This window comes from Gouania willdenowi, chromosome 1 (genome assembly GCF_900634775.1).
Source record: "Gouania willdenowi chromosome 1, fGouWil2.1, whole genome shotgun sequence".
Classification (NCBI taxonomy): Eukaryota; Metazoa; Chordata; class Actinopteri; order Blenniiformes; family Gobiesocidae; genus Gouania; species Gouania willdenowi.
Genome location: NC_041044.1, coordinates 27,597,928 through 27,620,581, shown reverse-complemented (window position 1 = coordinate 27,620,581; position 22,654 = coordinate 27,597,928). Strand labels below are relative to the sequence as shown.

General features: G+C 37.1%; 1 protein-coding gene across 24 annotated transcripts in view; it reads left to right on the top strand.

Moving 5' to 3' along the window:
* Nucleotides 1-22,654, top strand: part of ptprdb (protein tyrosine phosphatase receptor type Db) — a 222,565-nt gene that overhangs the window by 69,496 nt on the left and 130,415 nt on the right. For all 24 annotated transcript variants that reach the window (XM_028450464.1, XM_028450408.1, XM_028450368.1 and 21 more), the window contains exons 4-5: nucleotides 6,476-6,551; nucleotides 7,553-7,597. The gene's annotated coding sequence lies outside the window, so the exon portion shown is untranslated. The remainder of the gene's footprint in view (nucleotides 1-6,475; nucleotides 6,552-7,552; nucleotides 7,598-22,654) is intronic.

Sequence of the window (22,654 nt, the reverse complement as noted above, 5' to 3'; positions counted from 1 at the left end):
CTACAATTTCATTTAGCAGATGCTTTTGTTCAAAGCGACGTACAACACACGCAAGAATTTATACTGGAGGAAAAACCCTTAGTAAGTGCAACAAGTGCTTCAAGTTTGATTGGCCGCAAGTGCTGCCATCTAGTATTAGAAAAAGTGCCTTAATTTTTAACATTACAACTACTTTTTCCCTTAAAAGTCCTATATCATGCAAATCAACTTTTTCTTTGCTTTTAACGCTGTTACAATGTTAATTCCTTATCAAAAACACCCCCAAAGTAACATTGGGATTCCTTCCTGCATCTCTGAGAAATCCTCAATATTCCTCCTCTCTGAGCTGCATCTCTGCCCTCTTCAGTTCAAATTCTTGTGGCGTCAAGAGAATTCTGAACCGTCCCCTTCAGGAAGTGCTTGCTGCTGGTGCCGCGCCTCCACAGTGAACATACACGCCCACTCTCTCTGGTGCTAGAGGCATGCGAGCGGCCGAAGAACATCTGTTTGGATGGTCATTGTCCTTTTTTATCCGGTCTGCACAGGGCAAAGAAAGGATAATGTTTGGTAAACGAAAATACGTGTTCGACTGCGAAAGTCCTCGGAATTTGTTCAAACTACATCTACTCGCCAGAAGTGGTTGGAATTTATCTCTGGGATCACACAACACACCATCCAGCATCTGTTAGTCTGTGACCGTCACTTTTACAGAAGATTGCTTGAACTCTGAGTCAAAAACTTAAGACTCCACAGAACGCTCCTCCATCTCTGGAACTGTTTACAAAGTTTCATGGGCGTGCCTGTTACCCATGCTGCCAGAGCTCTAGGGCTACGTCATGAAATGGAAGGCACTCACAGGGAGAGAGGTGGTGCTCCGAGAAACTCAACTTCCAGGTTGAAAGAAAATAAGTATAAATTAGTATTTTTATTTGCAAAAAAGAAAATAATACTCATATGTGACTGTAGTTGATTTTGGAAGGTCTTAATATAGCATGATATAGGACCTTTAATGATGAATGAGTCAAACCATTTTCGGCATTACTGCTCATCATACGTTTTGGAGCCTATTTCAGCACACTCAGAGTGTTTGTTATGGTACCACAGACTTTGTACTCTTCAGCTTTTATTTTGAAACGAGAACAATCGTGTAATGTAGAGCTGATTTCATTCATTGTGGCCTCTGGGCAAAAATTAGTTCTTCAATTGGCTTTTATTACCAATTTGTTATAAAATAAATATATTTATCATCAGAGGTCTGTCATTGACTCTCATTGCCTGCAAAACAAGACTACAAACATTGCACTTTGTCACTGATGTATTATGAGGTTTGTCAGCCCTCTGGGTTCCCCTCTGGCTTTGGGCTCTAAGCAGTAGTCTGCTTTGCCCCAAAGAATACTGCACTTCCTCCTGCCATAAGGCTCCAATCCAGCTACATCAAGTGTAGTGCTGAATCATATGTAGCTATTTGTTTCATTGACTTTCTCTACACAAGAAGGTTTTTTTTATTCCTGATTACAATTTTGTCACACGTTTTAAAGACAGATCGGCTAAAAATTGCAATAACATCAAATTGTTGATTAGGTTATAAAACCGGGGGGGACGGGGGCCCTCACATTAATTAATTGGAGATCATGTCCCCTATCTCCCCGCCTATAAGTATGACGTGGGACTTTTTTCAAAACTTTGCTGAAGTGACAGTTTTTTTTTCATTGGTGAGCAACAAAGTTTGGAAGGGGTGGGACACTATTGTAAAGTTTATCTAATTCTATTTTATCCCATTACTCAGGGTGACAAGATAAAAAAAAAAAAAAAAAAACAGCACAAGCCCATGACAGTGCAACTTATTGGAAGTGATCCTGTAACCTACCACATATTGGTCTAGTGCTCACATCCTTTATCTGGTGTAGCTTTTTTAAGTAAATGGACTTGATTTATATAAGGCTTTTATTACCACAAAAGTAGTCCCAAGACTCTATAGTCAGGCTGCAACTACTCAAAATTTGGGGCTTAATGTTCAGTGTCTGTCATTTGATTTAAATGTGCTGATGAGAGATGGAGCCTTAGCAAATCACAGCCTCTTTATGGAGTAAAATCACCTCTGTGAAATATGCACATAGAACTGAAGTAAAGGTGCATTCATCAGACAGATAAAAAATAAACCAAATTCTTTCAAATCAAAACACATTCCAGCCAGAGGTTACACGAGACTTTGACTGACCGGGTCATAAAAATATAATCATAATAAAAATGTTCAGTCCAAACAAGCTGAACAACACCATCAAGTAGATGAATATTTGTAACTTTTTTCCGCGGTGAAAAAAACCACTGACCCAGTTGCTACATATGAAACATTAAAATTAACCGCTCAAAAAGACAGATGGCCTTCAGATTTTTCCATTGTTTAAAAAAAAACAAAAAAAAAACAGTCAACAACAGAAAATATTTTTTCATCTTATTTTTAGAAATATTAAATAGATGTTGGTGCCCTAGTGCCCTCTCGTAATGACAAGCTGCCACTCGTTCCTACATATGAGGTTTCCTCCATTAGACTTTAAAATGTGTAATAGTTCAAGTAAAGTTACTAAAAATGCTGTAGGATTGAGTAGGTGCATGATAAAAACATTTTGTATCAGTGTTATTCCAGGCCTAAACAATGTGTTCAACACAAGTATAAGCTTCTGACAAGGTTTTTCAGTATTTGTTTTATCTCCAGACATGTTTCAATTGTTAACTGCTAGTCTTCGTCAGAGGAGTTCTGCTGATTACCTTTGATGGTTCCTTTGAAGTTTCGCTTGACTTCCCTGTAATAGTTCTAGTGAGTTTAATTTTTTCTTCTTGTTTAATAGTATGTTAAGTTGAGGTTTTGTTTATTCAGACAAGGCTTTTCAGGAATTTTAAATTAAAAAAGAAGACAATGAAACTCACTGGAACTATTATGGAAGTTAAGTGAAACTTCAAAGGAACCTTACTATCAAAGGCAATCAGCAGAACTCCTCTGACGAAGACTGGCAGTTGACAGTCGAAACATGTCAGGAGATTAAAAAAAAATCCTGAAAAACCTTGTCTGAATAAACAAAACCTCAACTTAACCTACAATTAAAAAGAAGACAAAATGAAACGACACAGGACAGGATAAAGTGTAGCATAGAAGACAACAATTTGAGTTACTCATGTAATTTCTAGTTACAGATACTATTCTAACATTTCTTCGTAGGCTATATACCTTGTAATATAAGCAAGATTAGATATCTAACATTTTAATGGAAATGTTTAAAGATTGGAGGTAGACACTGAACTTGTGAACAAGCTCAAAGTTATTTATGCAGAATGACGTCCTGTCGTTCTGAGGGTCCCAGTTGCTAACATTATAGGCAATAAACTCTTAAACATAGTGGGCACATTTTGATCAGTGCTGCATTGCATTGCACTCATGTCAGAAAAGTAAACATGTTTATAAATTTCAGTTTGCTGTGAAAAATTTCATTTTAATTTCATTTATTTTTTGCCTAAAAGAAGGCCGTGCCGGCTAGCCTGGGAGTCGAGAAACATTTCTCACTTTACTGCAGCTGTAAAAGTGATGGTGGGAGCTTGAGGAGTGTTGCTTCTGGAGGGAGAAGTTATGAATAATGGTGTCAGTGTTATTTGTGGCCCTATTGTCACACAAGATTTAAAATAGGTATGAGGAGCAGAGATCTGCTGCCCACTCTGCTTCCATGCATACCTATTGGGCTTGATGTTGAATTCAGTCGACAGACGCCTAAGAAGAGTATTTCACACATGCTGAGTAAAGCCAAACCAAAGTAAGTTGAGTTCCACTGAGCATGCTTGGTTAGACATTAAAAAAAAAACTATGTGGGCAATTGTTTTATAGCTACTCACAGAAATAGTTCAATCATGGTGTGAAAAGAGTATGTGAAAGCACTTTAGTGACCTGAATAATTGGCTGCTCTGCCTTGAGTGATTTATGACGCCGACACAGGCCTTTAAGGTGATGTCCAGACACAGGACCTCCCTCCAAATTACCACCAATGTTTTGACTCTAGATAGTCACGTCATCCATTAGCCTATAAAAAGAGCTTCAAAGGCTGCACTCAAAGGCTCCCGTGGGACTCCTCCTCACGGAAATTCAAAGTAGCAGCATTTGTAGACGGGCGTCCTCCACGGGTGCCACGAAATCAGGAAAGTATCATTAGTGATGCTTTGTCCACTTTTGCAGATTGAATCTGAAATGTACTAAAATGTTATTTCCAACTGATCCTGTTCTCAGACTATCTTTGGTACAAAGCTGCCGAGGCTTTAATTGCTTCAGCTGGGCTGGTGCAGGTGAAACACCTTCTCACTAACGAGCTGGTTTCACACCAGGAGAAGCTCTGAAGCACAACAAGAAAACAACACGAAAGGAGGAGGGGTGGCATTATCCCAAACAGAGAATAACTGATGTTTATAATCATTCTTAACCCAACTGATTCCACACGCCCTCTGTCAGAATGTGAGGAAATATGTATGTAGGGAATTTGAAAGGAGAAATGTTTCACCTGCTGAAAATAATGTGTGAACTGGTTTTCACACGTATTGCACGTTCATGTGTCACATTACACCTATATGCAAGCTGGCACACCAATAAAAAACCCATCACTTCTTCCCATGACTATTCCATAGACCCTATTGGCAAAACGAGGGTTTTCTCTAATGGTTTTAATATTATTACATAAGAGGACACAGGGCAAGAAAGCGTGCTGTTCACTTACAGAGCAATGCCTCATTATGTTTACATCATCCGATGTTTGCAGTTAATATATGCTGCCATCATCGTCTCTACCCTCGTCCTGTAAGTCGGTCAGCGGTACAAACACAAAGATAGTGTAACAGCACAGACTAGTGGTGGGTTTCTGTAATAGCACCTTTCATTATTTGCTTAGAAGAGACTTTTTAATGTTTCTATAGGTTAAAAAAACAACACTTTTTTTTTTGCATATTACTGTGTACAACCTCTAGGAATATGTTGTGTTGTTTAGATCAGTGTTTCTCAAACTTTTTTGGCCCCAGTACCTCCTTTTTCTTATCCCCCTTTGTCCAAATACAATGTTTTGCCGCAAAAACAATTTACGATCTAAAAACAACTATAGAGCATAATGATGGAATGAACGATTGATAACACACATTTTAAAGAGTCTCATTTTGTAAACAAGTGCAGTGGTTCCCAACCTTTTTTTGGATCGCAACCCAATTTTGATATCAATAATTTATCAGATATTTATTCATTTTTAATGCATTTGAGTTTAACTTGATTTCTATTTCACAAAGTAGAAATACAGTTGTTAAAGATTGTCTGTTGTTTTAATAATAATAATAAAAAATCATAATAAAAAAACAAATAAAAAGAAAAAAAATCTAAATTGATTAAGTGGCTCCTGAATAGATGTATTTCTATAGTTTTTATCATTTCTGGTCATCCCATGCCTGGGGTGGGACCAATTCTGACACTTTATTTGTAAATTTCTCTCTCTCTCTTTCTCTCGCTCTCTCTCTCTCTGTCTCTCAACTACCCCTGTAGTGTCATTGTGTACCCCTAGGGATACACGTACCCCAATTTGAGAAACACTGGTTTAGATGGAAGTATAGAAATACAATATATTACCAATGTAAATAATCCATATTTATTTTATATGTACAATTATCTCATATCAATGGACCTAAATGGTCATCTGTTTTTAGAGAGAGCTGATTAACAATAGTTCAACAGAGGACAGATCAGATGTTGTCGTAAAAATAACTGGGGTTTGCCTTTTATCTCCATAAACCCATCCTGGTTTTCTCTCACGAGTGAAAGATTTCATCTCTTAATCTGAGCTGCACTCCATACATCGCAGAACAATGTCACAAAAGGCACAAAACACAAACAACAAAGACAGATACAAATGTGTGTGCATGATGAGTATGTAAATGACAGTGTATATTGTTCTATTGATGTATATAATGTCGTTTTTTAGTTCTTTTTACAAACCTCTGTGATACCTTTCCCATATTTATCCAAACACATCCTCTTTGATTGGTCAGAGAGTGTATTTATGGACTTAAGGATGCTGTATGCTTTTCCCCATTCCAGTTTATTCCCCTTCTCTTCCCTCTCATCGCTCATACAGCTTGTAAGTAGCCTTAAAAGCCTTAAAAGCTCCCAGTGTGCGATTTGAGCCAAGTCCGTCCATTTGACCCAAACTGTTTTTGGACAACTCTGCTGCAGTTGCAGAACTCAGGGTTCAAACTGGAAGCTTCAATCTAAACAGTTTGACCGGAAAAACACACACTCACACCCTAAAGCAAAGCAGAAAAGGGCACAAACTGGGAACTTACTTGAAAGCCAGGGATGGGTTTAAGAGCAATGAGCTCTGAAAGGCTAAGGCTCAATTCCTAATCCTTTTGCTTCTCTTTCCCCTTTTCTTTTCTTTCCCCACACCCTTTGCTTTCCTCTTTTTGTCTATTCTTCTCTGTCTCACAGGAGAATTCTGGGGAGATTTCTTACTCTTTCATTGCTCAAGGATGAAGCAGCACAGCAGACCTGTGTACTGAATCAGGTAAGCATAATTACTGCGATGACCTTCAAACAACACTCGCACCCCCATAAACTTTCTTCCCCCTCCTGTCAAAAGCAGTTATCCTTCTGGTCAGATTTGTGTTTGATTTGTGTTGCTCAAACTCTGCTCAGTTGAAAAGGGAAAAGGATGAAAGAGAAGCGGATGGGATTGTTTATTATTGAAAGTTAAAAAAAAAAAGACTCATCTGAGGGGACTTAAAGAGCGAGAGGAGACATTTTCAGCAGGATGAAAGTTCAAGCAAACATAGCTCCCCCACAGGAGTGGTAAATCTGCAGTGGACAGACAGAAGAAGAGAGACGTGCAAAGAGAGACAGACAGTCAGACAGGACGGCGATCCCAAGCTGTGTTTAAAATGCTGCATCTAATACATTATTGAATATGCTGTTCTCTAACGCCTCACTGAGCTTTCCTCTCATGTTAGTGCTCAAGTTTGCATAGCGCCACTGTTCTAAATATAAAGCATTCGCTCACCTCCTTTTTCAGTTTCACTAAAAGATGCAAAGGGTGCACGGGGGGGGGGGCATATTGCTCGGGAAAGTGGCTCTCTTCCTTTTTTTGAGGCTGGCTAGAATTTGAGTTTTGTTTGAAAGCTCCTGCAATGTTGAAAATACAAAAAAAAAATGGTTGAATTAAACAGCATTGTTCAATGATGCACAGCATATTGTGGCTGAACAGGAAGTCCTGTCGAGGAAAGTGTGAACATTTTGTTTCAAATTTTACACAAGAAAGTCTTGTTGTTTTACCGTGTTAGTGGTGTATATGTTTTTCTTGAAAATACCAAACCAGAATTCTGTAGTAAATAGAGTACCAGACTTGTCCTACAGGTGGCAGCAGAGTCACATTTCAAGCCCATTTTTGCTCTCTTTTTTTTCACACCAAACAAATAATTCCGCAATTAAAACTCTAAATAATTACTCATAAAGTTGATCAATCATGAATGAATGCAGTTTAAACTCATCTGAATATTTCTTCTCTTTCAGAAGCCACTTCTAAACTTCATCTTCCACAATGAATCATGAGAAAAGGTAATAAAGTTAGCTTGAGTTCAGGGTCTCTGCCAAGAGATGCCCTTAGGCTGCTTGGCACTGCATAGACAATTGTGTGCATGTCTAAGACTGTGTTTCTGTTTTGTGACAGATGTGGCAATGACATGATTAGCCCCCTGGATGCTAGTGGCTCAGTGTGCGGTTGTCATAGTGACTGTAGGGATGAGTGTTGGGGAGGCCAGAGTGGAATATGAGGGTGCTGAGGATGAGGAGAGGGGGCGGAATACAAAATGAAGTACCTGGTGCTGCCAGCCTCTGTGTGCGTGCGTGTGTGCGTGCGTGTAGCAGTGCTTTTGTTTGTGTGTCTCTACAAAGAGCACAGCTTTACTAACTGTCTGTAGTTGGCAATTTGATCTGAATTTCAATCGCACAGTCAACACAGATGTCCTTAACCATGGGGTTGTGGACCAGTGCCGGCCCATCAATCATTCAGTGCAAGGTCGTAAAGAAAGATTGAAGTTAAAAAAAAAAAAAAATCAATACATGTACAATGTTTTCAAAAGTGTTTCATGTATTTTGAAAGATTGCCACAGGCTTGCATATGCCTTACCCCCGCACTTGATGCAGTGGCCTCTTCCATTGTGAATACTGAGTCTTTAAGTGCCTTTTTAAAGGGACTCTCCATTGTTTGGACTAACAGTCTCTAAAAGTTATGTATTTATTAGGAGATCGGTGCTTAAGAAAATGCCTTATTATGCGCCGTATTCATTTTACAGAAAGAGTCTGTGCTCCACCGTCAACAAATGCCGCAAAGCATTATGGGATGATGTTGTATCATGGGACAGCAGCTTCTATCTTTGAACACACATGCTTTTTTTTTCCACTTTCAATGCTCTGATTGATTAATAATACTCCTAAACCTGAAATCAAAAGGCTTTTTAAGAATTTTAGATTCATACCCATCCATATATCCAATTTTTAATGGATGTACAGTAGTGTAAATCATTAGTGGGAAATGAATTAAGAAAACAATTAATTAAACAAATCAATTCATTTCAGCACGAAAACAACATTTTTTTTAAATTAATAAATTAATTATTGAACTTTATATCCAACATGTATGAAAATGTAAAAATAAATAAAAACAGATAACGTAAGGCGAAGTATACACTTTGCATGATGTTGCATAAATACAATTCAAATAGGTGTCTTCATTTACACATTTGTATTTTATTAGAATTTGATCCAGTTTCAGATGTTGTGGAATTAGGATGTCCCACTATGAACCAAAACTCATCAGATTGGACCAAATGTGTATCTGCTGTTGTCTATTTTTGGTTATCCTGTGTAATCTTTATTCAGTGTTTCTCAGCCAGGAGTGTCATCACATGTAATATTCTGCTCCTGTAGTCCATCACCTTTAAGAGTTGACGTGTAAGCAGTCCGATGGTCAGTGAATCAGATGCACAACTATATCTGCAAACCCTGGAGATGTTTGTGCATGAGAAAAAGCCAGTAGGTTTGCAGTTTCTGCAAACAGTCAGACGAGCACAAAGTTTCATTTAACAGGTGCACCATTGAAGTGTATCCCAATGTGTTTAAGCACTTGTTTTAAACAAAGCATTTAAACAACATATAAAATCACATATAACACAAGCGTAACATTACAACAAATAACACAAAATACAACATCACATATATCGCAACATATAAGATCACATATATAACATCACATATAACACAACAATAACATCACATATAACACAAAAATAACATCACATATAACACAAAATACAACATCACATATAACGCAACATATAAGATCACATATATAACACAATATATAACATCACATATAACACAACAATAACATTACATATAACATTACATATAACACAACATATAACATCACACATAACACAATGTATAACACAAAATATAACATCACATATAACATTACATACAACATCACATATAACGCAACAATGACATCACATATAACACAAAATACAACATCACATATAACGCAACCATAACATCACAACAAATAACACAAAATACAACATCACATATAACATAACAGTAACATTACATGTAACACAACATATAACACAAAATATAACATCACATATAACACAATGTATAACACAAAATATAACATCACATATAACACAACAATAACATTACATGTAACATCACATATAACGCAACAATGACATCACATATAACACAACAGTAACATTACATGTAACACAAAATATAACATCACATATAACACAATGTATAACACAAATGATAACATCACATATAACACAACAGTCAACACAACAATAAAATTACATATAACATCACATATAATGCAACATATAACACAAAATACATCACATATAACACAACAGTAACATTCCATGTAACACAACATATAACACAACGTATAACACAAAATATAACATCACATATAACACAACAATAACATCACATATAACAAATTATAACATCACATATAACACAACAATAACATCACATATAACAAATTATAACATCACATATAACACAACAATAACATTACATGTAACATCACATATAACAACAATAACATCACATATAACAAATTATAACATCACATATAACACAACGTATAACACAAAATATAACATCACATATGACACAACATATAACACAACAATAACATTACATGTAACATCACATATAACAAAATATAACATCACATATAACAAAACATAACATCACATATAACAAATTATAACATCACATATAACACAACAATAACATTACATATAACACAATGTATAACACAAAATATAACATCACATAACACAACGTATAACACAAAATATAACATCACATATAACACAACAATAACATTACATGTAACATCACATATAACAAAATATAACATCACATATAACAAAATATAACATCACATATAACAAAACATAACATCACCTATAACACAACGTATAACACAAAATATAACATCACATATAACACAAAATATAACATCACATATAACACAAAATATAACATCACATATAACAAAACATAACATCACCTATAACACAACATATAACACAAAATACATCACATATAACACAACAGTAACATTCCATGTAACACAACATATAACACAACGTATAACACAAAATATAACATCACATATAACACAACAATAACATCACATATAACAAATTATAACATCACATATAACACAACAATAACATCACATATAACAAATTATAACATCACATATAACACAACGTATAACACAAAATATAACATCACATATGACACAACATATAACACAACAATAACATTACATGTAACATCACATATAACAAAATATAACATCACATATAACAAAACATAACATCACATATAACAAATTATAACATCACATATAACACAACAATAACATTACATATAACACAATGTATAACACAAAATATAACATCACATAACACAACGTATAACACAAAATATAACATCACATATAACACAACAATAACATTACATGTAACATCACATATAACAAAATATAACATCACATATAACACAACAATAACATTACATGTAACATCACATAAAACTAAATATAACATCACATATAACAAAACATAACATCACCTATAACACAACGTATAACACAAAATATAACATCACATATAACACAAAATATAACATCACATATAGCACAAAATATAACATCACATATAACACAATGTATAGCACAAAATATAACATCACATATAACACAAAATATAACATCACATATAACACAACAATAACATTACATGTAACATCACATATAACACAATGTATAAAATCATATATAACGCAAAATATAAAATCACATATAACATCACATTTTGTATACTCTAAAGTCACGGGTCTGTAATCTGTGGGTATCTATAGCAACCAACCCATCAAAGCTACAAACTACAATTACAGCAACAACACCTACAAACTACAAATAACAACAGTATTACACTTTTTTTTATCATCAGCCATTGTGATTTGATTTTTCTTCTCTCATTTATCAACCACTTTAATTAAGTGAATATTAGAAAAATGCTGATGATTAAATAATAAAAAAAAAACTTTAATGCAGGGTTAATGAAGTAATATTCAACATGTGTCATTAAAAACTGAGTATTTTAATCATCAAGATGAACATTTCTAAATTAATTGATGCGTTTCCTGCAGTGCTACGAGGAACTGTTCCAAATTGAAATTGGAAAATGAAAAGCTCCCAGTGTTCAGCACACTTTCCTCACGCTTGTCCTTCATATCTCCAAAGTGTGCAGCTGGCTGTGAATAATAGTCATTGTGAAAGATATAATATGATGCACCGTACAGGACTGGCTTCACACAGGGATTACACCTAGATGATTCTTCAATAGAGAATTTAGTCCTGGGTAGCCAAGCTTAATCCGTGGCTGTGGAAAGAGAGCACAGTACAGTGGAGCCATGGGCAGATATGACAGAGCGCTGCCAGATTAGTTGAAAAGAGGAAGAGGGCTGAGCTCAGAGCTGCCTGACAGAGCGTCTCCTGACAGCTCCTCCCAAATCCCTCCAATGCAGTCAGAGGGAAACGTTGGAGCCCCTTATGTCATTTTGACTCTCTCTGTCTCTCTGTGTGTGTGTGTGTGTGTGTGTGTGTGTGTGTGTGTGTGTGTGTGTGTGTGTGTGTGTGTGTGTGTGTGTGTGTGTGTGTGTGTGTGTGTGTGTGTGTGTGTGTGTGTGTGTGCGCGTGTGTGTGTGCGTTTCTGGGTCAGTTGTAGCCTTGTTCCCACTATCTCAGACTCAGATGCTGTAATTACCATCACGTGAGTCACACTGATCATTAGTACGGTCCACGCTAACACAACGTGCACACACGGGTGCATGTGACGCGCGTGTACCTCCAACTCACAACCTTTATAAATCATTAGTGGCCACTAGCTTAGCATGTACTACATTACTAATGAGATTATGATTGCTGAGGGTTCCACTCATCAACCTCCTGCTCCTTTTTCTCTCTATTCATTATTATTACCAAGCACTAGTGCTGCAGTCTATTCTTTCTTTCTTTCTTTCTTTCTTTCTTTCTTTCTTTCTTTCTTTCTTTCTTTCTATTTCCCAATTATCTCAAATAGCACAGCCTGCACTGCAGACACTTTGACTCATACTGTATATATTATATTATATATATATACAGTATATTATCATGCACGTCAGTCATTAGAAACTGAGTAGCAGTATTGTTAAATGAGACTTTATTCTGCCTCTATTTTTGTCAAAAACTTGAGTCATGACACAAATAAATTTCCACCATGGGAACGCAGGAGTAACATTCAAACAACATCGTTAAAATCATCTTATTTGTGTTTTGTCATATGAAATCATTCCAGCATCGTGCAGTCTTCTTTTTGATTAATATATGAAAGCAGTGGTTCCCAACCATTTTTGGATCATGACCCCATTTTGATGTCATTCATTTCTGGCGACTCCAATGATGTTTTTCTTCCTAGAATTAGTTTTTGATCATGTTTGTTATTCTGTGTTACAAATACAAACTAGCCAGGAATAGTGACACGTTGTTCCAGCTCGGATATTTTTTTTTTACTGCATTTTATTTGAACTAGATTTATATTTGGTAAAGTGAAAGTATAGAATACAGTCGTTTAAGATTGTGTGTTTTAATTTGAAAAAGAATAATGATTAAAACCTCTATCAATTACTACACATTCCAGGCGACGCCACATGGTGTCCCGACCTTAGTGTTGGAAAAACATTGTATTAAGGTTTATAAGACTTTTTTCAGGAAATTTACTTTGATCATATTTCGACTGTCAACTACCAGAGACCATCTAGCGACAGGGGGCGTGGCCAGCCTAACAGAGCTGTCAAGTTGGCCACGCCCAGGAATAACATATAAGGACACATCAAAGCTATCAGCAGTCGCCTCTGAGGGAGACTGGCAGTTGAAACATGTCAGGAGGTCAAAGTAAATTTCCTGAAAAAAGTTAAAATGATAGATAATAAATAAAAGAAAACCATAACATGTCATATAAAGTATAATTTACGTGAATGTCAAATTATGCCTTGCTTTATGGAAAAATGGCTCACTTCATTTCGGTTTCAAGAGCATGTCAATGATGCACCGCAGTTTGCGTTACGAAGAGTTCAAGTTTACTTTTTGAAGTGATTCATGTTATTGACAGTATTTCCATCACATTGTAGCAGAGTGCATGCTTTTATACTCCTAGGATTCCAAAACCTGACTGGATAAATGTTGATTACTGAAGCAAACATTATTACAGCCGCACGCTTACCGTGATAAATAATAAAACATTCATGTTCGATTAGACTAAACATATATTGAATTGGTTGTTCAACTCATGCCTCTTTTAGAGTTGCTGTCCATCCACTTCTTTGTCCAAGTCTCAGCCTGCTCTCTCCCATCACAGCTGCACCCATTTCATCAGCTTATTTAAAGGTAATATTACCCATAACCTTTCAATTTTCCCTGTGTTTACTCTGTTGACTGAAACGTTAATGGAGATATTGACTGCAGAGAGAGAATGTGTCCAACCCATTGTGCTGAGTGGTTCAATGGAAAGGAGTGGACGGCTAGAGGGCTGTCTGTCTCTGGTGTTACGCAACGTGTAGAAGGCATGGGAAAGTGAGCCCCTCGGAAAGTCATAAGCTTCAACACTAGTCACACATGCACAGACATAAAAGAACACCACACGCACAGAAACACAGACACACACACACACACACGGACCGTGGATTAAGATGAGGATTATAGAAGCAAAGCTGTAAAACAGGGAGAGACAGATCAGTGTCATACGATGAGCACACAAACACACATGGTGTGTGTACTATAAGTGCACCGTATAGGATAACTTAACTCTGAGGTTGATGGTGTGACGAGTGCTTTACACATCACCATCACACGTGGTTGAAATCTGAATCCGAGTTGTTTAAAGGCACAACGTGGACTTTTTGACCTAAAGAGTTGACCCATATGAGTTATTTTAAATGATGATATACAGCGCTTGACAGTATCAATGCTCCGAGCAGGGCTTCCCTCTTGAAATACCGACCATGTATGTTTGGAGAAACGGACCGTCTTTCACCAGGTCATGTGACCTGGTGAAAGACTAGAGAATGTTTCACTTTATGGCAGTCACGTGACCACAGACTCGGATATACATAGTTCCCACGTGACGTCACAACATACGGGCATTTCCCAACCCAGCGCCATTGCTGTGGGCAGCTGACACAAGTTAAGCCTCTGTTTACAGCCAAAAGAGGACAATATGGTATTTTTGTGTTGGGTTAATGGTGCACTAATCGCCGCAATAGTTCAGTTAAACGCGGATTCGTTAGTAAGGGAAGTCAGATCTGTAACTTCGGGATAAGAATTGGCTCTAAGGCTGGGGTACGAAGCGGGGCTGGGCTTGCACCTCGGCTACAGTCTATAAGCTGGAGGAGCTGCGGCCACCGCCGCACTCATCTCCCCAGCACTCCCAGCACCGGAGACCCACGTTGGTGGCGCCCCCCCACCTACTCCTTGGTCTTGCCGCTGTTGTTGGTCCCCCTTGCCGGGGGTTGGAGGGGACGGGCGATCCGGGGCAGTGTAGAATAAACCTAACATGACTTTAATCACATTTTTTCAACTTTTTTCTTGAAATTTCAACTATAATTTTGACATTTTCTCCATCAAAATTGGCCCTAATCCTCTTCTGTACTTTAACATTAATTTTTTCCAACTTCAAAAATATTAGAATGCTGTGGAGTAGTGGAATTTGAAGTGCTTTGTGTATGATTTGTACAATATTAGTCATATACATTAAAGGGGACATATCATGATAAATTCACTTTTTTAGCCCTTAAATGCATTTTGTTGTATATTTAGATTGTTTAGAAGTACAGAAAAGTTCAAATTAGTCTCTTCAGGCGCTCCGTTGATATCTTTATATTCTGTTTTGGTCATATTTTTTAATCTGTTTCGATTTTTTGATTCTTTATTACGTTTTTTGAACAATAACGTCACAGTATTTGCAGCGGAACTGCCAAATTAGTACATCAACTCCAGGCCCAACACTTCGAGCAATCCACCGTTTTTATTTCTCGCTGCGATCAAGCTCAAGGATGCCGAAGTTATGAGAGGATAAGTCAAAATGTTCGGTCGTTGGATGTAGCTTCATTACACCGTCTCCCAGCATCAGAACCTTTTCAAAGTGCCTGGTTGAGTTTTATTTTTCATGGAAATGTACCCACATCTGTGGGTAAGGTCATTTTTGTGTGCGTGAAGCACTTCAATGATGACTGCTTCAGCAACCTCCGCCAGTATAAAGAAGGATTTGCTGAAAGACTTGGTCTGATTGAGGGTTCAATTCCTTCTATCTTTGGAGACGACGAACAGAGCACTTCGGTAAGCTGTAAATAACGCTAAAAAGTGTGATGATAAGACGTCCCTGTCATTGTTTTGTTAGCATTAGCAGTTGCACCGTCTTCATATGTTGGCGCTGTGTGCTCGTTTTAGATCCTTGATGATATGGCCTACATGATTTAATTTAAGTCTAAAGTTTTCATTTGTCATTTCATTTTGCCGTTTTTGTCTCCGAAATGACTTTATTAAAATGCATTTCTTGGCGCTAGCGTTAGCTCGGTGCTTGTGTTAGCTCACTTGTTAGGGTTCTGCAGGTTCATCATCTTCATTTTCATCTCGCTCCGCCGGGTCAGACTCTGGCTCAAACATGTAAGGCTGGATGGACAAGTCTTCTGTTGTTGACATTTTGTAAATAACGTGTGAATAAACATTTTCTGCACCGCTACATAATCGTATCTCTTCTATCAAACTACAAAAATGGCCGAACAGGGGGGAGTTGAACCGAGTGTCACCTCTGCAACCTGGAGAGGGGGCGGGGTATGAAGTGTCTCATTTGCATTTAAAGGGACCGCACCAAAACGAGTTGCTCTCAGAAGCACATCAGAAAAGGGGCCTGTGGAGCTATAATAATGAGGAATTCAGACTCAAGCATTGCAGTTCCGCTTTATATAGACCACAACTGTATGATTTATATGTAAAAAGGAAGGATTTAAAACCGTGATATGTCTCCTTTAAGTCATGTTATGTTAATAAATATGACATTGCTTGGTTCAGAGTTTGGTTTTGTTATAGTTTAGTTTATTGTGGTAAAAAAATAAAGCATTGAAATGTATACATATGCGCATCAACACAAACGAACTGAAACAAAAGGCGATTGACATAACATTAACATAATTGATAAAATGATTATTTTTGCCTATGGCATTGCTCGGTTCAAAGTGATTTGCTTTGTTTATGATTTTGCAATCTGTGAATATTTTAATCCAAGTTAGGGTTTATTGCTGATTTATCATAATCCTCAACCTCTGGTCCCGGGAGCTGAGATCCCGCCCCTTTACTGCTCACCATTCTGTTCTGCCGACAAACACATAAGGGAGTTGTTTTCTTTTCTATGATTGCTTTTGTTTCATCGGTAAGCTCAAGGTCTTCAGAATTTACATCACATGGCAAACTGGTTATATAGTAAGATCAGCAATTCTAAACTGGTGGGTCGGGACCCAAAAGTGGGTTGCGGACCTGTACTGAGTGGGTCGCGGACTGCTGGCCAAAAATAAATAGATTAATACTTCATGTGTCTCATGTTAGACTTGTTTTTTATATTTTGAAAGATACTTTTCTTTTGATAGAGAAATATATAGATTTATGTATATTAATTTTTTCAATCTATTTTTGAAAAACTAAATTTGGTTGGTTGAATTCTAAAAAGAAGTGGGTTGCGATTGAATGTGGGTCCCAGGGTGAGACCAGTTGAGAACACCTGGTTTATATCACTTGGAGCTGTTCATTTCAAACTATTTACTATTTATGATGAAAAGTGAAAGTTTTAGATAAAATGTACACTCGCTTACATTTTCATGGGGATTATGTTATGCTTCAGTTCGGGAATGCTCATCTTGTGAGAAACAATTTAACAACTGGTGACTGTAGCTCATGATCAGCCAAGGTCTCAAAGTCATATTGTGACTGAAGAGTCTCAATCTGTGACCATCTACAGTGCGTAGTGGTCCTGCTGCATGACGCTCATCTTGGCCACCAGACGTCTGTCATCAGCGTGCTGCTCAGAGGAGGTCTGTGGCTTCACGTGATCCCATCATCTCCCCAACTGTCAAACACAATCACCGCCGCCTCTTTCTTTCATTTTACATTCACTCGAAGCTTTTTTTTTCACCCCATCCTTCGCCTCCTGAAACTCTCCAATCTTTTCCCTCTTCTTTCTGCCTCCTCAACTTTTCCCTTCTCCTCTTTCAGTATGCTGAAATGTATAACTAGCAATTTTCTATTCTCTTTCACAAAAACACATACACACAAAGAGATGTATGCACACAAGCACACAAAGACTCATGCACGGGCATCCGGACCGCAAGAGCTGCTGTAGTGTATAATGATAGATAATTGGCTATTGTGGGTTCACCCTCGGCAGCAGGAACCAATCACTGTGACAACCACTTCTCTGTGACCCGTAGACGTGCATGTGAGTATGTGTGCTCATGCAAGAGGAGGCATGTGTGTGTGTGAAGCTCTAATAGTCTTTTAGCTTGCTGTCTGTTTTTGTTGCTCTGCTTATTGAAATATTTGCTGTTTGAGCGCAAACCACGTGGAGCTGACAGCTCTCTTTGTAGTTTAGATATAGTTGCATTAATGTAAACACAAATAAAACACTCGACAGTAATTGTCTGTGGACCTCTCTCTGTGTGTGTGCGTGTGTGCATTTTCAATGACTGTATAGCCTAAGCAAAAGCTTACGATCCATGTCTTTATACTCCTATATCCTATTCAGGGTGAGGAACTTATCCCCAGCGTAGTTCAAAGCAATGCTATACTATGGAAAAGTTAACTTTCCTATCCATCACTGGGCTACCACAAAAAAAGTAAACAATTCCAGAGTCACACACACAAATAAATTTGCTCAGTAGGTCAACATGGAAATGTAGTGTTTTCCAAATTTCATAGTGCTTAACTGTGTGCCAGTGCAACGTGGGTAAAAAACAAACAAACCTGCATTACGTGTGTTTGAATTGTTGGAGCAAATGAGGATTCCTGAAGACAAATGGTTGGTGTACTCAAAATCAATAATTCTCATCTGGTCTAGTCTAAGGTGAAATCATAGTTTAAAGTATTTGTAAAAAAAAAAAAAAATACAAAACAAACAAAAACGTTGCATTAAAGTGAGGCAAAATGTAAGAAAAGCTTAATGATAAAACACAATAAACACACAATTGTGAATTTTTATATTTTGTTTTTACCTCTGTTGGCAGTAAACATCAAAAGAGTTAGACAAAATTTTAACCAAAGAAATACCTTACAGTACACCATGGAAGATTCCATAAAAATGTTTAGATTCTGGATTTGAAAAATCAAAAAATGCCCATCTTTCATCATCGGCGAAATTTCAAACATTTATAACTCGATTCGTAATAGACCATTCTTTGTGAAATTTGACCGTTATGTTGGGTTGATTCATCAATTACCGCACCGAGTTTTACCACATTAGGATCGGATACGGATTACACATTTCAAACTTTCACATACATGTGTACCTTGTTACAAATGGAGTGTGAATGATCATGATCAGGATCACTTGATCCAGATAACTGTGAATATCTGGCAAAAAAAAAAAAAAAAAAAAGGTATTTGGCGCTTGTTAGAGGTTTGCCCTCTCTACGCGCTCTTGTTTTTCATATTTTGTCGTGTGCAAAAATGAATCATTGCAATGTAATGTGCAATTGCACCAACATATGTTGAGTCGGGAAAACATTTCTTTATTTTCATAAATCGCCCATTATTTATTTTAATTTACATTCTTGGGGTTTATTCACCCAAAATTGAGAGTGTTCAACCCTGTACACAAAGAGCCAAGCTGACAGCCTTCAAAATTGAATTCATTAATCACTCGGGTTGAATCAGCACCCGTGGTTAATGGACTCTTGGCTTGCCATTTTCATGAGACCTGTTGACTTAAGCTATTGGAAACATTCAAATCATTTGGTTTGGTGTGGAAATATTTCTGGTGTGTGTCGTGACATAATGTGAATTACATAAATACAGGATTTCTGATCTTATTATCTTTGGTTCATCAACATCACCATAATTGTTTAATGTAATTATTTTTTTATTTTTTTTTTTAAATTAGGACATTACATATTAATCAATGTGTCAGCAAACAGCATCAACATAAATATGCCAGAGTTAGCACAATAGCTAAATTTCATCCGTTGCTAAACGTGATATAACATACAGTTGAAAAACAACATTTAACATACAGTTAAAGGTCCCATATCATGCTATTTTTCATCCATCTCCATTTGTTCTAAGAACTCCAAAAACATAATATTTGAGGTTTATTTTCCCAAACTCACCTGTTTTCCAGAGTTTTAGCCTCTGAAAAGTTACTTTCTGAGCAACTCTACACAAACAGGCTGATTTGCGGCCTACTTATGCATATTCATGAGTGGGCGTGTCTGTAGACGGGACACTGACTTCCTCCTCCCCACATGGTGACGTAGGGCCAGAGGACGGCCCACCCTCCTCCCACCCAGGCCGTAGCCAAGCTCATGCTGCTTCATAAAGACGAGACAGAGCGTGGGGGCGGGGCGTTTGCCGCTACATACATAGACTGTAGAAATACATACATAGCACTGCACGAAGGACGCTGAAATGCTCACCTTTGTGGGCGTGTCTGTTTACATGTCAATCACGGCAGAGAGCTTCCTGGAGGCGTGGCTTCTCCAGCTCAGTGCAGCGTCAAATTTGTCATCAAAGTGGAAACGTGTCATCAAATTGGAGTGAATGTGTTTGGGCTCACCCTGCAGTAAGAAAGGAGCAAATCACCCTCTAACTAATGATTGAGGGAATTAATGAAAAAACACTTTAATACTTTATGATGTTTAAAGCACAGAAAAGTCCATTTAGCGTAACATGGGCCCTTTAAGTAACATCACACAATGAGACAAACATTAAAGTGACTGACGACAGAAAACATGAAACCACATACAGTGTACTATTTACAATATTTTAAAAAAACTACAGTCAGGAGTTAAAAGAGCCCAACAAAAAAACAATATTATCTTTGGGTGCATGACTGCTTTGTTTTCAACCAATTTTTGAGAATTGCTCTGTAATTGCCACAGTTTCTGATGTTTTTTGGAAGTGTTTTCCATAATTTTGTGCCTCTGATTGACACAACCATTTAGCTAAATTTAGTCCGTCGCCTTTGTACTACACAGTCTCCTCTGATTTTGGCTCTGGTCCTTATTCCAGCTGTTTTTTTTTTTTTTTTTTTTTTTTTTTTTTTTTTAAACATATAAAATCCATTGAGGGTTAATCCTTTGGGTAAAAATAAGGTGGTGAACAATCACCCTTTCTCTCTCTCTCTGTCTTTTTTTTTCTCTCTCTCTGTTTGCAAAAATCAGTAGCTGGATGAGATCTAAACTAAATGGATACCTACCTGTGCGCATGTGCTTGTGTTGTGTACATGTGTGCATAGCTTTGTGAATACTGTATGCTCCTCTCAGTATTGCTAATACATGCTATCATGAAATGTGAGCATTGGCGTGCACGAGTGTGGAGAAGGGGTTGTGTACTTCATCATAGCCGGCAGCTCAATATTCCAAAATGTAATTTCCTGTGTGTGAAAAGAGCAGGCTGGATGTTCATCATTCTATACTCCCCCCTTCAGTGTTCAATAAAAGCCTCTTTGCTACTGCTCGGCGCCGCACTCTCTTGTTCTGCCTCTTTCTGTCCCTCCGTCATTTTCACGCGTGTGTATGTGTGTGTGTGTGTGTGTGTGTGTGGGTGTGTGTGTGTGTGTGTGTGTCTGTGTGTGTGTGCAAATGTACGTGTACTGATTACACACTTCCCAGTCTTTAGTGAGAAATGTGAGGATTACTTAAGCTTAAAGTGCATTATATGTTTGCTTCTACCATAAGAATTTACCCCATGCACCAAGATAATCTGTGTGCTGTTTATGATGATCAATTCAATTCATAGAGACTTTTATAGTTATATAAAGTAAAGGCACATTCGCTACTGGTGAACTGATCAGTTTACATTTAGAAACCTTTCAAGTTTTGGCTGTTGGCAGCTAAGCCAGAATTTGAATTTTTCAAATTTTTTCTAAACAAAAACAAAAGAAGAAAAATGACATTTGACAACCAAATACTTACCAGAAGTGTGCCGTAGGGCTGCACAATTAATCACATTTTAATCGCGATCACGATTTTGGTTGCCAGGATTAAATTGACCTGATCGTCTAGTATGTTTACCTTTAAAACACAGGCTCTGCTCTCTATAATAGTGTATTTATTCATTTAGCCTGTGGTTTGGATCAATTTATTCAAATCATTTTTCCATTACAATTCCATTTTAAAGCTTAATTTTTGCACTGTAAACTGTACACATATTGTTTGTTTAAAAGTAGTGCAATAAAAACAAATTTTTCCTTAATATAATAAATAACTGTGATTATAATTGTATTTACAATATTGATCAAAAAGAATCGTGATTATCATTCGATAACAATTCATAAATGTTAAAAATTTATTATTTTTTATAATAAGTAAATGACAGGAACACGGCCGCTGATCGCGGAACAAAAATTAAAATCACGCATGCGGGACACCGGAATTAACGGACGAGTTTATATTTATATTGTTATATTTATTTATTTTGTACTGTTACTTTAATGAATGGATATTGACACATTTACCTTGTTTAAAAGTATGAAATTGCCGCAAAGTGAGGAAATAAGAAACCCTGAATGGGACGGGGGGGTTGATGCATTGAAAATCGTGATAATCGTTTAATGGAATCGTAACTCCCTGAATCGTAATCGAATCGAAACATGAGGTTCATTAGTTTTCACACCCCTAGAAATTATACATATTATTTTACTCATAAAAGTAGATGTAAAACAAATTGTCTAAGGTTCATACATTATTTTGTTAAGGTTACTACCACAGTCAGTTAAACGGTGT